The sequence below is a fragment of the Canis lupus genome, chromosome X, assembly GCF_011100685.1.
Source record: "Canis lupus familiaris isolate Mischka breed German Shepherd chromosome X, alternate assembly UU_Cfam_GSD_1.0, whole genome shotgun sequence".
Lineage (NCBI taxonomy): Eukaryota > Metazoa > Chordata > Mammalia > Carnivora > Canidae > Canis > Canis lupus.
In genome coordinates, this window is record NC_049260.1 from 111,911,291 (window position 1) to 111,936,861 (window position 25,571).

The following is a 25,571-nucleotide window of genomic DNA, read 5'->3' on the forward strand; positions in this document are numbered from 1 at the left end:
TTATCCAACTGTACACCTTTCTTAACTCCTGGCAATCAGTAATCTGTTAATTTTTTGAATATTTTTTTTCTTTTGTGGTATGTGCCTAAAAAAACACTTTCAAGTTAAGATCATTTCCAAGAAGTTTGAAGTACCCCTTTCAATATTACTATTGTAGCCAAAGCTTTTGGAAATCCTTCCAATTTATTTAAAACAATTTTAAATGAAATTACCTTTTTGTTTTTGTTTTTCATAGACCAGATGCCAGCATATGGCTGCAGTGTGTTCAGCTTTATTTATTTTTATTTTTTAAAAGATTTAATTTATTTATTCATGAGAGACACACAGAGAGAGGCAGAAACACAGACAGAGGGAAAAGCAGGCCCCCTGCAGGGAGCTGGATACAGGACTTGATCCCAGGACCCCAGGATCATGACCCTAGTGATGCTCAACCACTGAGCCACCCAGGTGCCCCAGGGTGTTCAACTTTAGTATCAGAAATAAAATGAAGTGGCTGTCAGATTTCTCTAGAGTCCTCAGATAACAAAAGAAATGATTTGTGAAGCCAGAAGACAGCCTTATGACAGAACTTCCAAGATGGTTTAGATCAGTAATTCAGGGTGGCCAATTAAAACAAAAAAGAATATTAGATGGTACCTGCACTACAAAGGAGCCATCTCACCCAAATGCCTCAAAAGACTGTAGGTTGATGGTAAAGGTGTTTTTCTTTAGTGGTCTAATCTAGTTTCAATTCAGTTTTAGAATGCCTCTTGTTTTATGAGTTGCTATAGGTATACCCTTCCATCAATCAAAGAAGTTTCAGTTGTAAATCTGACACTATTATTTATATGAGAATTGATGCTAAATTTGGTTGAGTTACATCACTATAATTAAGTATAAAGACAATTATTTGGGCAATTGGAGCCTTAAATTCATTTTCCTTAGGATGTTCTTTATGTTCCTTATGTTGTTCCTTTTTCTCTTTCTTTTGTGCTCTTAAGAAAATGCAAGTGACAATATTTGTCAGTATATACTAGGTTATGCTATGATAATATACAACTTCAAAATCTCAGTGGCTTAAAAGGCTCATTTCTTCACTCACACAGTCTACTGCTAAATATAATGTTGAATGAAAAAGGTAAAGTCAAACAAATATACACCAGACTTCAAGATCACATAAAATGTAATTGCATAATGTTTAACAAAACATATATAGAGAATGAGGAAATGTCTATGCTAAGTAGCTTGACTACAGCAATCATTTCACTATGTATATGCAGATCAAGACATCATGTTGTACGCTTTATTTTTTAACTTTTATTTTATTTAAATTAAATTAATTAACATATAATGTATCATTAGTTTCAGATGTAGAGTTCAGTGATTCATCAATTGCATATAATACCCAGTGCTCATTACATCACATGCCCTCCTTAATGTCCATCAGCCAGTTACCCATCCCCCCCACCTCCCCTTTAGCTTAGCAACCCTCAGCTTCTTTCCTAGAGTTAAGAGTCTCTTATGGTTTGTCTCCCTCTCTGATGTACACTTTAATATATACAATTTTTATTAAAAATATAATTTAGGTTAGTGGTTTCCTTTAAGATGGATAGTGAATATAATGGCAGTCATTATCTTTTTATTCTTTATTATCTTATACATATATATATAGCATCTATTTTTTATATGTGTGAAATATTTCATAAAAACAGTTGTTCAAATTGTACATTATCAGTGATAAACTTGTATTTTAAAAACATTTTTAGAGGCTCTGTTTAAGAGTAATAAGTAATGCCAGTTATAGCTGGTTTACAATACTTAACTGAGGTATGGTCTAACCCTAGACCTCCTCTATTGTAAAGGTTTTCATAAATTCTATAGACATAATTTACACTTGAGCATGACATATAAGACGCAGCACATGGTTGTAGTTAACATAGACTACCAGCAAAATGCCTCAAATTTGATTCAAGTTACATAAAGGATACCCACCAATAAAATAATTGAAACTGTAAGGACATCTCAAAACTTGTAGGTGTGAGGACTTCATCTATTTTTTTGGGGGGGGATTTTTATTTGCTTATTTAGAGAGAGAGAGTGAAAGAGAGAGTGAGCAGGGGGAGGGGTGGAGGGAGATAATCCCAAGTAGACTCTGCACTGAGAGCGGAGCCTGATGCGGGGCTCAATATCACAACCCTGAGATCATGACCTGAACTGAAGTCAAGTCGGACACTTTAACCAACTGAGTCACATAGGCTCCCCAAAGCTTTCGTCCATTTTAAATTTTAGTTGAATTATTAGTTCGTGATCATTACCGAAAGGCAAAAGTGGGGTCCTTTGAGATGTGGTTTTATGTGAAACTGCTTGACCAATGACAATCATACAAAATTCCAGAGAGTGGCATCAACTCTTTTTTACCCCACAACAGTCAAGCATAAATGCAAAGTAATGATATATATTCGGAGGAATATAGATTTATTGGGAAAGTTTTCAAATCTAACAATTTTCCCTTTAAAATCAATCTCCATGAGAATGGAAAGATGAAAGACTTTGTAATATCTTTTAGACTGAGATCTCCCAGGTCAAAAGCAATCTTTTACCTCAGACTAACAGAGTAACAAACACAGTAAATACTCATAAAATGTGAAATGGCATTAAATTGATCCAAATTAAGACCATTGTTTTTCAAGTTTCCCCATATGAGAGTCATCTTACTCTCTATCTCTATCTCTATCTCCATCTCTATCTCTACATGTACATCTATATCTATCTGTATCTATGATCTATATAAAAAATTCTCTAGGCATGGAAGCTGGAACAACAGGAGCACATAAGCAGGCTGAAATGGTTGACTCACAGGGAAATGACTAAGTCACCAAAATACCATAACGTGGGCACTTAAACTATCTAACATGAGGATACTCACTCTTGGGGGCTATAGAACCCCCATAAGTAGTTTATGAATGGGACTTAGGGAGCTGGCATATATGGCTACATCAGAAATACTTTAGGGACTACAAAAAGTTTTTCTTTTAAACCATTACTATATGACAGCCATCTAGAATTATTAAATTCAGGCTTTTGCTGAAAAAAAAAAGAGTAAAAGCCAACATGTATACATCTATAATGAACTGCTATGCAGAGCAATTATTTTTTTAAAAGATTGTATTTATTCATGAGAGACAGAGAGCGAGCGAGGCAGAGGGAGAGGCAGGCTCCCCTCAGAGCAGGGAGCTTGATGTTGGACTCGATCCCAGGACTCCAGGATCATGACCTGAGCCAAAGGCAGATGCTCAACCAACTGAGCCACCCAGGCGCCCCTGATATGTGGAGCAATTAGAAAAGGATATAATGGAATAGCTAAGAAAAAAAAAGCCTTAGAAATAATGAAGCTAAGCTGGAAGGAGTAAAGTGAAATTCTTTGAAACTTAGTGACAAAGTTGAAACTAGATAGCCTTTCCACCATGCTGTATGTAGAAATACAACACCCTTTCCAAAATTCCCAAACAGAAGCATAACTTGAAAGTCATTCTCAACAATAATCCAGAAGACTCTATTGCTTAAACAATTAATCTGGACAACAGTACTTGAAAACGGAACAAAAATTCATCAGTTTGCTAGATGTTATGCCCTTCACTGGATACTGGACCAAGTTCTAGCTATCTAAAATACAAACTATAGAATTCTGGAGCTTCGAGACCATTAGCTCCAATTACCATAATTTACCTGTGGAAGCAGAATTTTCTCATAGGTTCACTGACTTGTCCTAGGGTACATAATGGGTGAACACACCTGTACTAGGACCCTGGACTCCAAGTCCAGTGCTCCCCTTATGAGTTTTAACTTTCTTTGGATTCTGTAGTATAGGATCAGAACAATGTGTTCCTTAGCGAAATTTTGAAGAAGAAATAATTTGGCCTTGGTTTCTTGTCCATTTCTCAATATCTTCCTCCAGGCACTCAGCATTCCTATTCTGCTCACAAGTCAGCACTGCTGCATTTATGGGCAATGCTTTGTATTCCAGATCTTTGTCATCTCACTTCCCAGGGGTGCTGCAGTTTTTAATGTAAGAAAAACTCTAATAGTAGAATTTTAGGTCACAGGAATGTTTGGAGAGGAAGGGGACATTTGTATATACTCAAATCACAAGCAGTTTCATATATAAATCTTCTACTTCTGTGACATACACACCTCTGGCTACATTTTTTTTTTTTTTTGCAATTCCAAAGGCAAAATTCAATGGAATATTTTCCACAGATGCTAATGCAAGTCCTGAGTACAGAGTCCCAGATTGGATCACTAATGAACATTTGCAACAAGGTTATTTCAGGCAACTTAATGACCCAATGGCTCAGCAATCAAATCAATTGTTCAGCACCTGACCTTTAACTAGACAAAAATCTATATCCCTGACAAATCGGGTCTCCTGACCAAACAAAAAAGAGGGAAAAATGACTAGAGCATTAGCAAGTCTGAGATAAGAGAACAAATTACCTTATAATTTAATAAAATATATAATCACTTTTTCTTTCCTACAAATGCATCAGTACACCTACAGATTCAGCTCCAAACATAACAACCAAGCAACTACCACGGCGCAAGAAAGGCTGATTTCTTTCCTTTTTACACTAAATATAGCTTACTTAGGAACTATTGTAGAACAGCAGTTTTTCTCCATCCCAAAAATCTAAATAGAGAAACATACTTGTGTCACTAAAACATACTGCCATGAAGTATTTTCTACCACATAGGTGAACAGAACTCTTTCTGGTTGTAACAGTGCTGCCATTGAAAGGCATGTTTTTCTTTTCTTTTAAATAAGCATAGCCTTGCAGGTAATAAGGCTCAATATATTTTTATAATGTGCATAATAATGGCCTTCTCTTTAAGTTCTTTGATATGATTGGTCACTACAGGCTCTGAAACCTATAGCAATAGGTCACGGCCAGCATCCTAAGTAGCAACTGGGTCCACGTGGCCCTTAAAGTATCCATGTTTCTCTTGGCATCGCCTATACAATCATTCAAGCATTTGCCTCCAGTGGCAGCCAAATACCATGTCTTTTAAAAAGTTCTTTCTCTGGAAGTAAACCTATGCCTTCAGAATTGTTTTTCTGACTCTATGAACTGAAATCACAACTGCCTTTAGGGAAGGAAGAATGCTGCTTCAGGTTCCATTTAAGTTTTGTATGTGGAGAGAGGAAAAAAGCATTAATTCAGCTTATCTTCATTATGCATGAGGCCCAAGTCCTGTATTTATTAATTAGCATTTAAGATGTCAACAGATGTGCTCCATATATGAATGAATAGATGGCTGTCATAGAGTTTATCTTCCTGATGCTCTCCAATTTCCAGCCACAGAAGCCTCTAGAATATTGAACAAGCTCACGGAGGGGCCGCAGTGATACACTGCTGCAGTTAGGAGCAGAACATCAAACACGGAGTTCTTTAAGTATTTGGTTGTAGGCACATATCTTCATTTCTAGTGAAGAAAGAACAGAACTTCTCAGCATCTCATTGCAACAGTTAACAACATGATTATCTAAATCATGATTTAGATATGATGCTATATTAGTTATAAATATCTCAAACTAACATGATTAAATTGAGGGAACTTTACAAATGAATGTGGTGATATTTTATTGTTTGTGGCCCAACCAATATGCCTCTTCTGACAACGATTCAATTTTCTGGTTCAAGTATAATTTTGGCTTTCTAAATAGTTGAGTACATTCGTGGTACATATTAATATATGAGAATACAATTATTATGTCATGCATTTAATGTTCAGTCAATCGGATTATCTTCTAGTTTAACCCCCTGATTATAATATCTATTGGAGAAAGGGGGGTAGCCAGGCTGGGGGGTTGGGGGTGGGTGACTAAAGGGGGTGATGAGGGGGATTGAGAGAGAGTGGGGTGGAAAGAGTTGCTGTTCAGGACTATAATTGAAAGCTAACGGGATGTTTTATTACCACCCAGATATGAGCCAATTCCACCTATAATTTCACTAGGGGAAAAAGAGTGCTTTATGTTCTATTAATTCCAAAGAATTTTTTATTGTTTATAATATTTTTATAATACACTCCGTAAAGGTAATAAATTGTGTCATTTTCCATTTGGTTTCGACACTCTATCTAATCAGCTTGCGAATAACGAGGAACATTATGAAGTAGCAATGCAATCTTGAATACACATGGAAACAGTACCACAAATCTGCCTGCCTATTACTTTCAGTGAAGGTAATAATCAAAAGTGTCTCTTATAAAAAGTACCGCATATTATAGCTTCAGAGAATTCAGATGGCATCTCAGAGAACTGCTATGCATAACTGTTCATGAAGGTCAAAATAACTAATATAGCATGGGATGTGCTGCCTAAGGGAAGGGAGATTTTTTCGATCTTGCAGAGGCCCACAAGTCCATAACCCAGCAGTATTACATGATAATAGGTCAAGCCCAAGGGAAGTTAGCTCAAAAAAGGGAGGAATTGACGTAGACAATTACAAGAAGTCACTAACACTGATCAGCTCTCTTATGTACATTATTTCAGTGGTTTCCAACTACATTAATTAGAATATTTTTCAGCTATTTTAATAGAAAAATATATATAAAATAATAATTGGTTTCTTTCACATAATGGTCCAGTGTGGTGGATCAGACTAGAATGGGTGCTCCACAACAAGCAGTGGTTCTGGATCACAGTATCATTGCTCTGACTTTCTCAGCATAGTTTTCAAACCCAGGACCTAGAATGTCTGCTCTAGTTTCAGGTAAAATTTCTGCATTCCGGCCAGCAGGAAAAGGATGATAAATTAAGAGGTCATGATTTTTCTTTATCAGCATTCCCAGATGCTTACATCTCATTGGTCATAACTTGGTGACGTGGCCACTCATACTTGCATGAGAGGCCAATGTATGAAATTGTTATTCAGGCAGCTATGTGAGCAACTAAATTTGATCATATTAGAATATGAGAATAGATATCGGAAGGCAATTAGTAGTACCTGTCACAGCAACAAGTGGTCTGTGGAGCTCAAGTGATCCTAGAATTATGGCAAAGGAACCACAAGGTCGTATGTATACGAAGTATTAACTGCAAATGGAAGAAACAATATACTTAATAGATATATGCACTGTTAGATAATAAAATGCAAATGTATTTAAAAGTGTTCTTTAATTCGTGACAGTATTTTTATCGTTGCATATTCTCCCAATTAATAATACTAATGTATATCGACTTTATGTTAGGAAAAGGAAACTGAAGCTTAGAGAGGTCAAATGACCTGCCCTCAAATTAGACATCTAGCCAGTGGAGGACTTAGAACTCCTATCTAGGTTGTGTGAACCCAAAGCCGATATCTGTCCACTATGTCACACAATTCCCAGGCAAGCAATGCTGATAGTTTCTCATGAAGCTCAACAAAGATGGTGAAAAACAAACATCATGAACACTGATCAATCTTATTTGTATACCATTCTCTCTACTAGGCTAACTAAAAAGAATTTTGGGCAACATATGTCATGCTTGGTCTAAGGAAGTGGCAGGGCAGGGCAAGAGAGACCAATATGAGGGCTATGGTTAGAGCTAGAGCAAGAGTTCCAATCTTGACTATCAAGAATTCCCAGTCACAGGCTAAGTAAGATTGAGATTCACAGAGGTTTTCAAGGACCACCAGACTCAAACAAGAAGAGCTAGTGTCCCTTAATCTAAGGTCTCAGCTCATAACTTGAATGCCCAATTTTATGTTCCCTGCCCACCCTAAAGGTCAGAAAGTCAGCATATTATAATTATGCTTTGGATTCAGACACATTCAGATTTAAATCATTGAGAAGGAATTTAAATTTAAATCCATTGTACTTCAAAGCATTAATCCATACCGCTCATCAACTGAGGATAGTTGATGAGGGATGTAACAGGTTCTAAGCCATGTTTTACGAAAAGCATATTTTTGGCAGCGTGAAAAATGAAGAATAGCTCGTCTAGAGATTGAGAATCAAATTATAGGGCTGCTGCAACAGAATTATGGCAGTGGCTGTGGAGGAGAAGGGGGGAACTGTACAGCAGTTGTTGCTGATAATGCTGCAACAGAAACAGGTAACTGAGGAGGGCAAGTTAAAGAAAGTGGTTTCTAGATTGGAAGATTAGGGAAATGGCAACAAACGAAGTAAACTTAAAAAGGAGGATGATTAAAAAAAAAAAAGGAGGATGATGACCTTTGGTCTACATCAGTTAGATGGTCAGCAGGAGATGGAAAGGGTAGGGTAGCAAGACAATGAGTTCAGTTTTTGACATGCTGAATTTCAGGTATTGGTACTGGATATATGCATTGATTATATGTGCAGCTATTTTGCAGTTAATGGAATAGGAAATTAACACATTACTCAAAAAACTCACCTGTTTATAAAAGCAAAATATCTTCTAAAATTAACTTTATAAAAGTGGTTGTGATTGAAGAGGGTTGATAATCTTAGTCCAGCCTCTCTCAGAAGGTCACTGAAGATTTGAGGAGAGAGATGTGAAAGTGCTTTGTAAACTACAACATGGTGTACAAATAGGAGTAATTGGCATGTTTTAGGGATGTCTAATAGGTATGTGGATACTGGAGACCAGCTGCTAAAGAACAAAATCAGCTCAAATAATAAAGAGCTGAGAATGTTAACACAGAGGGACTGTGAGTGATGGAACACATTTTATTTTATAACCACCTTATTGGTATAACTCAGAAACAAATCAAATCAGGGCCAAGAAATATGAATTGAACTATCACTGGTTTGCAAAACTGATTTTGCCCTTAACCTTCAAAATGTAGCACACCTTCTAGAGTCACACAGGATAGAAGGCATTCCATTTTCTGTGTCTATTAGGAAGATATTTATCTTTTGTCCCTCATTGCCTAGTGCCGCACACCACAGGAGTTACCCCATTATGATGCTCTTTCTTTTGAAACCCTGGGTAATGAGAATGAACTAGATACATCCCACAAAATGGCCATTGAAGATTTAAAAATAAGGATTGCATTGGCTCATTAAAAAAAAATCTTTGTGTAAGGATTTCCACTGAAGGAAGCATATTTAAAACTGTTATGTGAGAAAAGTAAAATGTGAAAATTTTATTATTCCATAAGTACACGTAATATAGTTCAGGAATGTTACAGAGAAAATTATTACATGAGAGGAAAGAGTTAACATGCAATTGAAAGTACTTCTCCTAGCTACATAATGAAACAGTAGAAAGTAATCATTATTTAAAAGTGCATGGCATAGACAAAATGAATAGGGTCATTTTCATAATGTCTTTGTGGGTTATGAGCCAAATCTTCCCTCAGAATATGAAAAAATGAAAATGAAAAAGTCACTCAGTTTCCTGAAGCTTCTCTCATATGTAACTGCACAATTAGCCAGGGATAATATCCAATTGTTTCTAAACTACCTGTGTCTTTGCACTCTAAAATAGAGCATTTCACCAAAACATCAGCCCCTATTGAACGAGATCATCTGTCCCAAACCTTACTTTATAGATGAAAAAACTAAGGCTCAGAGAGTGGAAGCAACTTACCCAAGGTCACACATCAGGAGTAGAGCTAGGACTAACGCCCACTGCTATTTTCAATCCGCCACACAGAGTCATATCTATAGTTTTGGTCTTACATAGTTTTTTCCTACCAAATCCTCTGAAATCTGAAGTTTCCTTAAATGTATTCTTCCACAAAAGCAGGCATAACACTCTGGAAAACTGTGTGGAGGTTCCTCAAACAGTTAAAAATATACCTGCCCTACGACCCAGCAATTGCACTGTTGGGGATTTACCCCAAAGATACAAATGCAATGAAACGCCGGGACACCTGCACCCCGATGTTTCTAGCAGCAATGGCCACGATAGCCAAACTGTGGAAGGAGCCTCGGTGTCCAACGAAAGATGAATGGATAAAGAAGATGTGGTTTATGTATACAATGGAATATTACTCAGCTATTAGAAATGACAAATACCCACCATTTGCTTCAACATGGATGGAACTGGAGGGTATTATGCTGAGTGAAGTAAGTCAGTCGGAGAAGGACAAACATTATATGTTCTCATTCATTTGGGGAATATAAATAATAGTGAAAGGGAAAACAAGGGAAGGGAGAAGAAATGTGTGGGAAATATCAGAAAGGGAGACAGAACGTAAAGACTGCTAACTCTGGGAAACGAACTAGGGGTGGTAGAAGGGGAGGAGGGCGGGGGGTGGGAGTGAATGGGTGACGGGCACTGGGTGTTATTCTGTATGTTAGTAAATTGAACACCAATAAAAAAAATAAAAAAATAAAAAAAAAAAATAAAAAAAAAAAAGCAGGCATAACTCAAATCTGTATATCTGTCTAGTAGATCCTCCACCTATCCAGTAAGAAGAATGGGCAAAATTGAGTTGAATTGAAATAATCAAAAGTTACGAATGGTAACTGTCAACTGAGACAGCTGTGTCATCATCTGGTGTTTTGTTCTTGGTACAATGGTGTGCAAGAAACAGAATGTCACTGCAAGTCACCCAGTGAATTTACAAATAGAATGTAGAAATTTTTTTTTTAGAGAATATGATGCTACATTTCCCATTGGTTCCATATATCTCAGGATTATTTCTCCTCTTGAAAATCTGCCTGATTGAGGATATTGTTTAAAATCACAGATCATTTTTGTGATTTATAAAATATCTAAAAAAACAAAGACAGGAAGAGAAAAATTAAAACTAGAGGGCGATTGGATTGTAATGGTCTATGTATGCTAAGAAAATAGTTTTTAAAATTAAATAGGATAATAACAGTCTTTTAAAAAAACATTCTGTAATGCGTAGTTGAGAAAATTACGTGTGAAGGTCCATAGTCATATTAATTTTAAAAGAGAAATAAATATTTCATTTTCTAGGGATCAGCTCTGCCTAACACCTTAAGAACTGATTGAAAGACTCAAAACAGAATCTACTGATCTAGGATCTCTGTCTTATAATTTCATAAATGGACACAACAGCCTAGGAAAGACATTACTATTAGACTCTGAGCTTTTGTCTAGTTACCAAAAGTGTGGGGATGCCTTTGCCTCCGTGGTGCGCTGCAGTACTTCTGGTGCAGCTGCCTGACTTAGAATGATTCCCCAAATACACATGGCTATGTGCTCAATACTGGTGATGCATCAGTCACCTCGCGCATCACATACCCGGGGTATAGTAACTGGCCTAGATCAGACCATAGTCTTCCTTAGAGTATTTCCAGTCTGAATTTGCTTGTTAGTCCTTCTTTGATAACAGGAACTATAAAATGTAAAACGTGAGAATAACCAGACATGTGGAAAGAAAAACCAACGAAAAACAGAAACTTCTGCTTCCAGTTGTTCTGAAGCCTTGCCTCTACTATGGTTTAATAAATATATCCTTTCATTAGCTTTGTAAAAGAAAAAAAAAACCTATTTTCTCCCAATACATACTTTTTCAGCCTAAATTAGAGTTCCTGTCATCTGCAAACCAAAGTCTTAATTAGTATATGTCTTTTAAGTGGAATTTTTGATAAAAGTTCTCAATGAAACCTGATCACTAGTGCAAATTGGACTTTTATAATAATTTCGAATAAAGAAGCCACATGAGTAAATGTCACATGCTTATAGGAAGTAAATCAGAATGAGATGATCTCATTTAATATTTCTTTTATATATTTTTAATTCTTCTTAAAAATTTATCTAAAGCATAAATTTTAATGCATCCATTTATTTTTTCAGGGCTCTTTGGAGAGGAAGAAGATAAAGTTCCATTTATTTGAGGGTGTAAAATATGGGAGAATTTGAGGAGAAACATTTAACAGCCCATTTCTCACTTTTTGTGCAAAACGTTATCTGAGTATAAATCTCCTGAAAGTGTCATGGCCAAATTCTTCCTAAAAGACCGAGGAAGGCATAGAAAAAAGGAAAATTAAAAATAAACAATTCTTAAAAATTCAATGTAATTCATAATAACTATATGGTTAGTGCATCTGGATGAAGAAACCCAATTAGGGGTGTACACATGGTTCCCCCCATCCCTCCTCATAAGACAGCTTAAATTGTTTGATAGCAGAAAGGAAGTAGCTTCTAGCCTGTGTTTGGCAAACACTAACTCTGGAGGGAACACTTCTTACTTGAAGGTAAATAAAGGAAACAATTGAGACCCATAAAAAAACATTAAAGAGCAACAAAAAGAAGAAAAAAAGAACAACAAAAAGGAAATTCATAATAAAGACTCAGAAGAACATGCTTTTATTATTTTCATGAAACTGAAAATTATCTACTACAAGATCCTAAGAAACTTTTAGGAAACAGTTTGACAACTTTTATAGATGAAAAGAAAACATGGCTCCTCTTTCTCTCTCATATATACATCAACACAAATGAGTTGAAAATTAACAAAAAATATATTTGACTCACAATCATAATAAAACTGTAAAGTACCTACAAATGGAAAAGAATGTGCAGGTTATATATGCGGCGAATTATAAAACCTTTCTAAGGAAAATAAAGACATCTTGAAAAATTAGACCATGCTCCCGAATGGCAAGACTTGATACCGTAAATCTGTCTAATCCTTTTCAAATTAATTTGTATATTTAGGCAAATGGATGTTTTGAAGTTGATTTGGCATAACAAATGGCCAAGACTTATATATAATTTTCAAAGTAAAATAACAACAGTTGAGAAATTCAACTAGATATTAAAATTTATTTTTAAGAGACAATATTTTAAACCATGTGATACTGGCACAAATTGAAGAGACATGTCAACACCAGTGAACATGTTTTTGCCTTTCACATTGATGAAGGCTTTCTAAATATTTAAATGCTGATACGTGTGAGGTAAGGTGGTTGTCTTAGGCAATGTATAAAAAATGATATATTCTTTCTGGAGTTCAATTTGACAACATATATTAAAAGTCTTACAGAAGGGGACCCCGGGTGGCTCAGTGGTTTAGGGCCGCCTTCAGCCCAGGGTGTGATCCTCAAGACCCGGGATCGAGTCCCACGTGGAGCTTCCTGCATGGAGCCTGCTTCTCCCTGAGCCTGGCAGGGGGCGGGGCAGCTCCCCCAGGTGCACACACCTAAGAGCACAGCAGGCCCCTCCCCCAGAGACCAGATGGAAGGACAGGGGAAGAGCAAGTTCTTGACCCAGCAGCGCTGGAAAGCTCCAGGGGAAGTCGAGGGCTTTACAGTATATAGAACCAGAGGGTACCCCTCCTTTTTTTTCTTCGTCTTTCCAGTACAACTCATTTTTATATCAGACTGTAAGTTTCCTTTATTTTTCTATTTTTCCACCTTAACTACAATATTTTACCACCTCTTCTTTTTTAAGTTTCTTCCTTTTTGACTTTCATATTCCTATAATTACAGGTCCTAGATATATTTTCCACTTCTAGATTCCCTTCAAAATATTCAACTTAATTTTGGGAGATATACAAGATAGGTTTTTTTGTTTGTTTGTTTTGTGTTGTGTTTTTTGTTTTCTCTGCCTCATTTTGTTCTACAATGGCAGAAGTTAATACCTCCTAAAACATGACCAGCATGCACCCAGAACCAAGTGGTATGCCATGCTGGTTCATTCGTGGGATTCCTCATTCCCATTCTACCCCCCTCTTTTATCTCATTTATGTTTTGGTGGTCAATGGTGGGGCCCTCTACAAGTATTTCTGGCTTATATAAATTTGGGACTGAGTGTCTTCTAATATACAGAGCTTAATCTACTCAGAACCAAGAGGATCACCCTCTAGGACCCTCAGGTAGATACATTCTCCCTCCACTACAACTTCATCACCACCACCATCTCCCAGCCCTCCTTTTTTTCCTCTCCTTTTTTCCTTTTTCTTTTTTTTCTCTTTACTTTTTCTTTTTTTCTCTTATTTTTTTCTCTTCTCTTTTTTTTTCCTTCTTCTTTGGGATTCTAGGCCTTTTATTTTTTACTATTTTGTTTTAAAATTTGGTTTTATTTTTTTGATAATAAGTTTATTTTTTATTGGTGTTCAATTTGCCAACATACAGAAAACACCCAGTGCTCATCCCGTCAAGTGCCCCCCTAAGTGCCCGCCACCCAGTCACCCCCACCCTCTTCACTTTAGTAGCCCTTTTATTTTATTTCTTTCTGATCTTTGTTTTCAATTTCTGGTCTCTGACCTCAACAAAATCATCTAGGGTGAAATTTACATAGGTCGTGGTTGATATTCTTAACTCAGCCCACTCATACAACCACCCTGCACTGAGCAAATGACTAGAGGGAAGACCACACCACAAAAGAAAGAATCAGAAACAGTACTCTCTGCCACAGAGTTACAGAATTTGGATTACAGTTCGATGTCAGAAAGCCAATTCAGAAGCACAATTATAAAGCTACTGGTGGCTCTGGAAAAAAGCATACAGAATTCAAGAGACTAATGACTGCAGAAGTTAGAACGAATCAGGCTGAAACTAAAAATCAATTAAATGAGATGCAATCCAAACTGGAGGTCCTAACGACGAGGGTTAATGAGGTAGAAGAAACAGTGAGTGACATAGAAGACAAGTTGATGGCAAGGAAGGAAGCTGACAAAAAAATATAAAAACAATTAAAAGACCATGAAGGAGGGGATCCCTGGGTGGCTCAGTGGTTTAGCACATGCCTTTGGCCCAGGGCGTGATACTGGAGTCCCGGGATCGAGTCCCGCATCGGGCTCCCGGCATGGAGCCTGCTTCTCCCTCCTCCTGTGTCTCTGCCTCTCTCTCTATGTCTATCATAAATAAATAAATAAATAAATAAATAAATAAATAAATAAATCTTAAAGACCATGAAGGAAGGTTAAGGGATATAAATGACAGCCTCAGAAGGAAAACTCTATGTATAATTGGGGTTCCAGAGGGCGCCAAGAGGGACACAGGACCAGAAAGCATATTTGAACAAATCATAGCTGAGAACTTCCCTAATTTGTGGAGGGAAACAGGCATTTAGATCCAGGAGATAGAGAGGTCCCCCCCAAATTAATAAAAACTGTTCAACACCTCAACATTTAATAATGAAACATGCAAATTCCAAAGATAAAGAGAAAATCCTTAAAGCGGCAAGAGACAAGAGATCCCTAAATTATATGGGGAGAAGATTAGATTAACAGCAGACCTCTCCACAGAGACCTGGCAGGCCAGAAAGGGCTGGCAGGATATATTCAGGGTCCTAAATGAGAAGAACATGCAGCCAAGAATACTCTATCTAGCAAGGCACTCATTTAGCATAGAAGGAGCGATAAAGAGCTTCCAAGATAGGCAGAAACTGAAAGAATATGTGACCACCAAAGCAGCTCTGCAAGAAATATTAATGGAGACTCTGTAAAAGAAAGAGGATGCCCAAAGAAACAATCCACAAAAACAGAGACTGAATAGGTATTACGATGAAACTAAATTCATATCTTTCAATAGTAACTCTGAACGTGAATGGGCTAAATGATCCCCTCAAAAGACGCAGGGTTTCAGACTGTTTTTTTTTTTTTTTTACTTTTTAAAAATTATTTAATTTAGTAGTTTTCTTGGAAAAAAACAATAAGGCAAAAGAAAGAAAATATATATAGTTTTGTTTGGATGTGACTTCGTTTCACCTGAAGGACTCAAAGCTTCTCCATTAGCAGGAATCAGACTGGGGATCAGGCTGGAAATGTAGTGCGGATGGTGGAGGAAGAAAGGTGGGGTATAAAGCAGAGACGTTCTGTTTGGTTGAGGAATTTCTGCTCTGGTTAAAGCCCCCTGATTAGGTCACAGCCTTTCTGGGCCTCCTTGAAAGAAGCCCCAGCACAATCCCACACTTAAGGTGGCAATTGGGGTCTTAGAGGAAACTCCCCAGTGGATGCCCATCTCTCAAATGCACCACAGCTAGGAAGGGGGGTGGTGAGGAAGGAATAATACTAATTTATCCAGTATAAATCCAATTTCCATGCAGGGATGGCTTCCTCTGGAATGATATTTCCCCCAGGACCCACACTGGCTGAGGCTCAGCAGTTAAGGAACAGAAATGAAAAACAGTAACAAAAAGCATAAAAGGAAGGCACCTCAATTTGTGATCCTCAACCAAGGGCGGGCTGTGCAGGGTCAGATTTCTAAACAAGACACCTGAAACAGATACGGAACACACAATGAAGGAAGATTTCTTGTAGATCTTCTTGTAGAATTTCTGTCCACAAGAGACTCATTTTAGACCTAAGGACACCTCCAGCCTGAACACGAAAGGTTGGAGAACCATTTACCATTCAAATGATCCTCAAAAGAAAGCTGGGTTAGCAATCCTCATATCAGATAAATTAAAGTTTATCTCAAAGACTGTAGTAAGAGATGAAGAGGGACACTATCTCATACTTAAAGGGTCTATCCAACAAGATGACCTAATCATGAATATTTATGTCCCTAATGTGGATGCTTCCTAGTATATCAATCAATTAATAACCAAAGTAAAGACATACTTAGATAATAATACACTAATACTGGGAGACTTCAACATGGCACTGTCTGCAAATGACAGATATGCTAAGCACAACATCTCCAAAAAAAAACCAAGAGCTTTAATTGATACACTGGACCAGATGGATTTCACATATATATATACAGAACATTCCATCCTTTTTATTTTTAAAGATTTTATTTATTTATTCATAGAGACACAGAAACACAGGCAGAGGGAGAAGCAGGCTCCATGCAGGGAGCCCGACGTGGGATTCGATCCCGGGTCTCCAGGATCACACCCCGGGCTGCAGACAGCACTAAACCACTGCACCACCGGGGATGCCTAGAACATTCCATCCTAATTCAACTGAATACACATTCTTCTCAAGTGCACATGGAACTTTCTCCAGAATGGACCATATACTGGGTCAGAAATGAGGTCTCAACTGATATCAAAAGACTGGGAATGTCCCCTGCATATTTTCAGACCACAATGCTTTGAAACTAGAACTCAGTCACAAGAAGAAATTTGGAAGAAACTCGAACACGTGGAGGCTAAAACGCATCCTGCTAAAAGATGAATGGGTCAGCCAGGAAATTAGAGAAGAATTAAAAAGATTCATGGAAACTAATGAGCATGAAGATACAACCACTCAAAATCTTTGGGATACAGCAAAAGCTGTCCTTTTTTTTTTAATTTTTATTTATTTATCATAGTCACACAGAGAGAGAGAGAGAGAGGCAGAGACACAGGCAGAGGGAGAAGCAGGCTCCATGCACTGGGAGCCCGATGTGGGATTCGATCCCGGGTCTCCAGGATCGTGCCCTGGGCCAAAGGCAGGCGCTAAACCGCTGCGCCACCCAGGGATCCCGCAAAAGCTGTCCTGAGAAGGAAATACATTGCAATACAAGCATCCCTCAAAAAATTGGAAAAACCTCAAATGCAAAAGCTAACCTTGCACCTAAAGGAACTGGAGAAAGAACAGCAAATAAAACCTACACCCAGCAGAAGAAGAGAGTTAATAAAGAACTCAATGAAACAGAGACCAGAAGAACTGTAGAACAGATAAAAAAAAAAAAAACACCAGGAGTTGGTTCTTTGAAAGAATTAATAACATAGATAAAGCCTTATAAAAAACAAAAAGGAAAGACTCCAATAAAATCATGAATGAAAAAGGATAGATCACAACCAATACCAAGGAAATGCAAACAACTTTAAAAATGTATCATGAGCAGCTATATGCCAATAAATTAGGCAATCTAGGAGAAATGGATGCATTTCTGGAAAACCACAAATTACCAAAACTGGAACAGGAAGAAATAGAAAATGTGAACAGGCCAATAACCAGGGAGGAAATTGAAGCAGTCATCAAAAACCTCCCAAGACACAAAAGTCCAGGGCCAGATGCTTCCCAGGGGAAGAATTCTATCAAATGTTTAAAGAAGAAACAATACCTATTCTTCTAAAGCTGTTCCAAAAGATAGAAAGGGATGGAATACTTCCAAACTCATTTTATGAGGCCAGCATCGCCTTAATTCCAAAACCAGATAAAGGCCCCACCATAAAGGAGAATTATAGACCAATATCTCTGATGAACACAGATGCAAAAATTCTCAACAAGATACTAACCAATAGGATCCAACAGTACATTAAGAAGATTATTCACCATGACCAGGTGGGATTTATGCCCAGGAGGCAAGGCTGGTTCAACAATCATAAAACAATCAACGTGATAGATCATATCAACAAGAGAAAAAAGAAGAACCATATGATCCTTTCAATTGATGCAGAGAAAGCATTTGACAAAATACAGCATCCATTCCTGATCAAAACTCTTCAGAGTGTAGGGATAGAGGGAACATTCTTCAGCATCTTTGAAGCCATCTACGAAAAGCCCACAGCAAATATCATTCTCAATGGGGAAACACTGGGAGCCTTTCCCCTAAGATCAGGAACAAGACAGGGATGTCCACTCTCACCACTGCTGTGCAACATAGTACTAGAAGTCCTAGCCTCAGCAATCAGGCAACAAAAAGAAATAAAAGGCATTCAAATTGGCAAAGAAGAAGTCAAACTCTCCCTCTTTGCAGATGACATGATACTGTACATAGAAAACCCAAAAGCCTCTGCCCCAAGATTGCTAGAACTCATACAGCAATTTGGCAGTGTGGCAAGATACAACATCAATGCCCTGAAATCATGGCATTTCTGTACACTAACAATGAGACTGAAGAAAGAGAAATTAAGGAGTCAATCCCATTTCCAATTTCAACCAAAAGCATAAGATACCTAGGAATAAACCTAACCAAAGAGGTAAAGGATCTATACCCTAAAAACCAAAGAACACTTCTGAAAGAAATTGAGGAACACACAAAGTGATGGAAAAATATTCCAGGCTCATGGACTGGAGGAACTAATATTGTGAAAATGTCAATGCTACCCAGGGCAATTTACACATTTAATGCAATCCCTATCAAAATACCATGGACTTTATTCGGAGTTGGAACAAATCATCTTAAGATTTGTGTGGAATCAGAAAAGACCCCGAATAGCCAGGGGAATATGGAAAAAGAAAACCAGAGCTGGGGACATCACAATGCCGGATTTCAGGTTGTACTACAAAGCTGTGGTCATCAAGACAGTGTGGTACTGGCACAAAAACAGACACATACATCAATGGAACAAAATAGAGAACCCAGAAATGGGCCCTCAACTTTATGGTCAACTAATATTCGACATATACACATATACACGTATCATATACACATATGATCAGATCTAGGATTTCTAATTCTAAGGTATGTTCTAAGAAAACTGTCAGAAATCAAACCAAAGATTTACATATAGAGATATTTATGTTAGCCTTTATCATAAAAGTGAAGCAGTAAGATAATCTAAATGATGGGGATCCCTGGGTTGCTCAGTGGTTTAGTGCCTGCCTTGGGCCCAGGGTGTGATCCTGGAGTCCCGGTATTGAGTCCCACATCAGGCTCCCTGCATGGAGTCTGCTTCTCCCTCTGCCTATGTCTCTGCCTCTTTATCTCTCTGTGTCTCTCATGAATAAATAAATCAAATATTTAAAAAGAAAAAGATAATCTAAATGTCTAAGAATAATGTCTCATTAAATAAATATGGTTCACTCATATAATGGATTATGTAGACTCTACTAAATGTTAATTGAATATATAAATTAGTATCAATTTCACAAAAATCATGTGGGGAAATATTTAATGGAATGGGGAAATGATGAAATAATAAAATATAATTACTACTATTAGAATTATTTTTTTAAGTTTTACTTATTTAAGCAATCTCTATACCTGATATGGGACTTGAACTCACAACCCCGAAATCAAGAGTCACATGCTTTTCCAATTTAGCCAGCCAGGTGTCCCCCTAAATAATTATTTTTTAAAAAATAATTTTTTTAATCAGGTTAATAAAACTAATTTTTCCTAAGGGTTTCAGACAATTTAGGGTAATTATTTTCTTCAACCATTTTCATTTATCTGGCTAGAAATGACTCAGAGTGTTGTTCAAGGTTGGTAGCTAGTGGAGAGCATTGAGTGAAAGACTATGATGTGATTATGAAAGCACCCTAGAGTATCCCATTATTTAGCAAACAAAAGTAGAACATGTAGCACCCCATGTAGCATGTAGCAATAATTATTTTAGAATACAATACCACTTGTATTATTTATATAACATATATATTCACAAGAAAAAAATATCTAGAAAAATACACAAAAATTGCATATAGTGCATTCTCCATGGTGGTAAATTATTTTTCTCTCTTTTATATATTTTAAAAGTTTATGCAGTTAATATGCATGATTTTCATACAAGTAACAAATAAAAATATTATTTTAAAATTGTTCATTTTCTCACATCAGGGAATTTTTTTCCCTGGGCTCTGTTCCATTAGTCTGGAACTAACATGTACATAAAATAGTTTTAATTGGCTTCCTATCTTCATTTATTTTTGTTAATAAATAGGTTGACTGCAACTTGGGATTAGTCCTAATTTATTATGCTTATTTCTTTCTATAAATATCAGTAACCCCGGTTCGCTCCCCCAAATGTCCCAGTTTATACCATTAAGTATATGTTTGGTCATTCAATTTATCCTAGCACTCTTGTTATCAGCACCATCATTCATACTTCACACTTGGAGTTCACCATCAGTACTGTGCTTTTTTTTTTTTTAGTACTGTGCTTTAAGTGTGGTATTTCTCAACAAAATTGTTAGAAGAACAATTAGAGGACATATATATAAATATCATGCCAGCATTCAAACTAAGATTTGTCTCCTATAAAATATATCATGTACCACTTCTGCAAGCAATTGTAAAGCTATTTCTAAGAGGTGGACAAGGATACAAATCCAGTAGAAGACTGTGATAGTGTTCAAGAGGAGGACGGGGCAAGAGAGACATTTTAGATTTTCTCAGCTATGGTGAAGGATAACCGAATATAGGGTAAATTAAGGTTTAACTTCTATAAAGGGGAATGCAATCCCATGACTAGAAATGCTTTCTTAAGGCCCTGTAGACCACTTTAACCTACCTTCATTGTCCTCTAAGGTGAGCAGAAGTGATAAAGTAAAAATCTCTTTGCAAGGGAGTAATTGTTCTCATTCCAGGGTGGTAACCACAAAGAAATATATTTTTCAATTGTATCGTATTATTTTTTTTCTTTTCCACCTTCACACTCACCTCGATGCACTGCTGCCACTGTTAAATCTTAAATGCAGCAGACAAACTACCATTTTAGCTGATTTAAGCTTTCACTGCCACTTCAAACGCTTGTGTGCCATTGCTATCCTTGGGAGTTTTACTAACGAGAAAGATGATTAGGAAGGATAAAAGACTAATCATAAAATTACTCTTTCTCCCAAACCTCTTTCTTCAGTGTCCCTTTGCTACACAACATTGGTTACCCTGCTGATAATTAATAAACAACAAAAAGAAGGCTGTTGTATAAAACCAAACTGCAGGACATTTTTCAGAAACAGGACCTGTGATGACTCAGGCATCAGGTTAATAAAACTAATTTTTTCCTAAGGGTTTCAGACAATTTAGGGTAATTATTTTCTTCAATCATTTTCATTTACTTGGCTAGAAACGACTCAGAGTGTTCAAGGTTGGTAGCTAGTGGAGTGCATTGAGTGAATGACTATGATGTGATTATGAAAGCACCCTAGAGTATGCTATTATTTAGCAAACAAAAGTAGAACATGTAGCACCCCACATAATTACTGGCCCATCTCCACTAAAGGGCCTTAGTTTGAGCCCTGTTGCTTCCTGTCAGTTCAGAATTATGGTCTGTGAAATTGAAAGTCAGTTACTGAATTTCAATGTACTGGCTACCTGTTACTCCCATCTCAGAGTTGCTTACCCTAGGAGGAAGGAAAGTGTGTTTTGTAATTCCTCTGTGACTCTCTTGAAAATCTCTTCACAGACTTTGGGAAAAAACATATATCAGTCCAGAAACTTTTCCCAAACATACCTATTCTCACAGATGATTTTTTTGTGTTCTACACTGTGTTGAACATACAGGTATTGCTATGGACTGAACGTTTGTACCCACACCCCCATCCAAATTCATATGTTGAAACCCTCCCAATGTGATAGTATTTGGCGGGGAGCAACTTTGCAAGGGAATTATATCATAGAGGTGGAATTGAATGGGATTTGTGCCCTTGTAAGAAGAGGCTAGAGAGCTAGCTCACTCTGATATCTCCATGTAAGTTTACAAGGAGAAGCAGGCAGCTCTCTATAAAGCCCGACGATGCTGGCCACCTGATCTTGAGCTTCCAGCCTCCAGAACTGTGGAAAATACATTTCTGCTGTTTATAAGTCATCCAGTCAATGGTATTTTATCAGCCCAAGCTTACTAAGATAGGTTTGTCTTTTTTTTTCTTGAGAGAGAGAGAGAGAGAGCGCGCTCGGGCACATTCAAGTGGTGGGAGGGGCAGAGGGAGAGGGAGAGAGACAATCCTAAGTAGACTCCATGCTCAGTGCAGAGCCTGATGTGGAGCTTGATCTCACCACTCTGAGATCATGGCCTCAGCTGAAATGAAGAGTCAGATGCTTAACCGACTGAACCAACCAGGTGTCCCCCAAGATAGGTATTTTTAAAGAACATAACTCCACCTAGCCTCAGCAATCACACAACAAAAAGAAATAAAAGGCATTCAAATTGTCAAAGAATTCAAACTCTCATGCTTTGCAGACGACATGATACTTGATGTGGGAAGCTCAAAAAACTCCACCCCAGAATTGCTAGAACTCATACAGGAATTCGACAGTGTGGCAGGATATAAGATCAATGCACAGAAATCAGTTGCATTTCTATACACTAACAATGAGACAGAAGAAAGAGGAATTAATGAGTCAACCCCATTTATAATTGCACCAAAAACCATAGGATACCTAGGAATAAGCTTAACCAAAGAGGTAAAGGATCTGTATTCTAAAAACTACAGTATGCTTGTGAAAGAGATGGAGGAAGACACAAAGAAATGGAAAAACATTCCATGCTCATGGATTGGAAGAATTAATATTGTGAAAATGTCCATGCTACCCAGGGCAATTTACATGTTCAATGCAATCCCTATCAAAATACCATCGACATTTTTCAAAGAGCTGGACAAATAATCTTAAAAGTTGTATGGAACCAAACCAGAAAAGACCCCAAATATCCAAAGAGATGTTGAAAATGAAAACCAAAGCTGGTAGCATCACAATGCCGGACTTCAAGCCATATTACAAAGTTCTAATCATCAAGACAGTGTGGTACTGGTACAAAAACAGACACATAGATCAATGGGACAAAATAGAGAACCCAGAAATGGACCCTCAACTCTATGGCCAAATAATCTTTGACAAAGCAGGAAAGAATACCTAATGGCAAAAGGAGAGTCTCTTGAACAAGTGATGTTGGGAAATTGGACTGCCACATTAGAAGAATGAAACTGGACCATTTTCTTACACCAAACACAAAGATAAACTCAAGATGGATGAAAAATCTAAATGTGAGACAGGAATCCAGCAAAATCCCAGAGGAGAGCACAGGCAACAACCTCTTCAACCTTGGCTGCAGCAACTTCTTGCTAGACCCATTTCCAAAGGCAAGGGAAACAAAGGCAAAAATAAACTATTGGGACCTCATCAAGATAAAAAACTTCTGCACAGCAAAGGAAACAGTCAACAAAATAAAAGACAACCTATGGAATGGGAGAAGATATTCGCAAATGACATATCAGATAAAGGGCTAGTATCGAAGATCTATAAAGAACTTATCAAACTCAACACCCAAGAAACCAAAAAATCCAGTCAAGAAATGAGAAGACATGAACAGACAGTTTTCCAAAGAAGACATACACATGGGCAACATACACATGAAAAAATGCTCCACATCACCTGGCATCAGGGAAATACAAATCAAAACCATGATGAGATACCACCTCACACCAGTCAAAATGGCTAAAATTAACAAGTCCAGAAACAACAAATGTTGGTGAGGATGTGGAGAAAGGAACCTTCTTGCACTGTTGGTGGGAATGCAAGCTGGTTTAGCCACTCTGGAAAATGGTATGAAGGTTCCTCAAGAAGTTAAATATAGAGCTACCAAAGACCCAGAAATTGTACTCCTAGGTATTTACCCCAAAGATACAAATGTAATGATATGAAGGGGCACATACACCCCAATGTTTATAGCAGCGATGTCCACAATAGCGAAACTTGGAAGAGCCGAGATGTGCGTAGACAGATGAATGTATAAAGATGTGGTGTATATATATAACGGAATATCACTCAGCAATTAGAAAGGAGAAATACTTACCATTTACATCGACATGGATGGAGCTAGAGGGTATTATGCTGAGCAAAATAAGTCGATCAAAGAAAGACAATTATCGTATGGTTTCATTCATATGTGGAATTTAAAATCATAGGGGAAGGATGGGAAAACTGAATGGGAAGTAATCAAAGAGGGAGACAAACCATAAGAGACTCTTAACTATAGGAAACAAACTGAGGGTTGCTGGAGGGGAGGTGGGTGGGAGGATGGGGTAATTGGGTGATGGGCATTAAGGAGGGCACGTGACATGATGAGCATTGGGTGTTGTATGCAACTGATGAATTACTGAACTCTACCTCTGAAACTAATGATGTACTGTAATGTTGGCTAATTGAATTTTAAATAAAAAAATGGAAAAAAAGAAATAGCTCCAGCTTCTGATGCTCTGATTACTCCTTGTTACCTTCCAAATTAAGCACAAACTCTTCAACCTGATATTCAAGGAATTTCACAATAAAACTTCAAGTGCATATTCCCGGCTTATCACCACTACTCACTCAAACCCCACACTTTAGTCAAATAAAAACCAATTGAGGGGTTTCTGATTTCTCTGATGACAGACTCAGATACTCCCAAAGTCCCCTGCAGAAGATAATTATAAAATCCTGACCTAATATAAAAAGTAACTGCATTAAGGTACAGGAATGTCAACAGAAGCAGACAGATTCTGGTAAGGAGTATATACTCAGAAAACGGGATGTGAGTAGCTGCATGAAGTTCCTCCTTTTGTGGATTAAGTTCAGCTGCATGTGTGATGCATAAAGTGGTGAAGGCATCAGTGGAAAAATCCTAGTCTTTCTGGCCAGAGAATCTGAAATTTAAAAAATTCATTATATGGATTTAACAGCTAAATGGAAATGACAGAAAGGTATATGCGAACTGTAAAGTAAATCAACAGAAATTATTAAATGTGGTCATCATGGAAAATAGTATGGAGATTCCTCAAAAAGTTAAAAATAGAATTACCACATGATCTTGTAATTCCACTACAGGTTATTTACCCAAAGAATACAAAAACACTAATTCAAAAAGATATATGTACCCCTATGTTTAGCAACATTATTTACAGTAGCCAAGATGTGGAAGCAATCTGAATGCCCACCATAGATGAATCGATAAAAAAGATGTGGTATATATATATAATGGAACATTACTCAGCCATAAAAATCCATGAGATCTTGCCATTTGTAACATGGGTGGACCTAGAGGGTATACTGTTTAGTGAAATAAGTCAGAGAAAGGACAAATACCATATTTCACTCGTATATGAAACTGAAGAAACAACACATGA

At 37.3% G+C, this 25,571-nt stretch overlaps 1 long non-coding RNA gene across 9 annotated transcripts in view; it reads right to left on the minus strand.

Moving 5' to 3' along the window:
- Positions 1-2,437: 2,437 nt before the first annotated feature.
- The window catches only part of LOC102156830, a 136,387-nt gene continuing 113,253 nt past the window's right edge, over positions 2,438-25,571 (minus strand). For all 9 annotated transcript variants that reach the window (XR_005386483.1, XR_005386482.1, XR_005386480.1 and 6 more), the window contains 2 exons: positions 6,984-7,072; positions 2,438-5,460 (listed from right to left, as the gene is read on the minus strand). This is a non-coding gene — a long non-coding RNA (uncharacterized LOC102156830). The remainder of the gene's footprint in view (positions 5,461-6,983; positions 7,073-25,571) is intronic.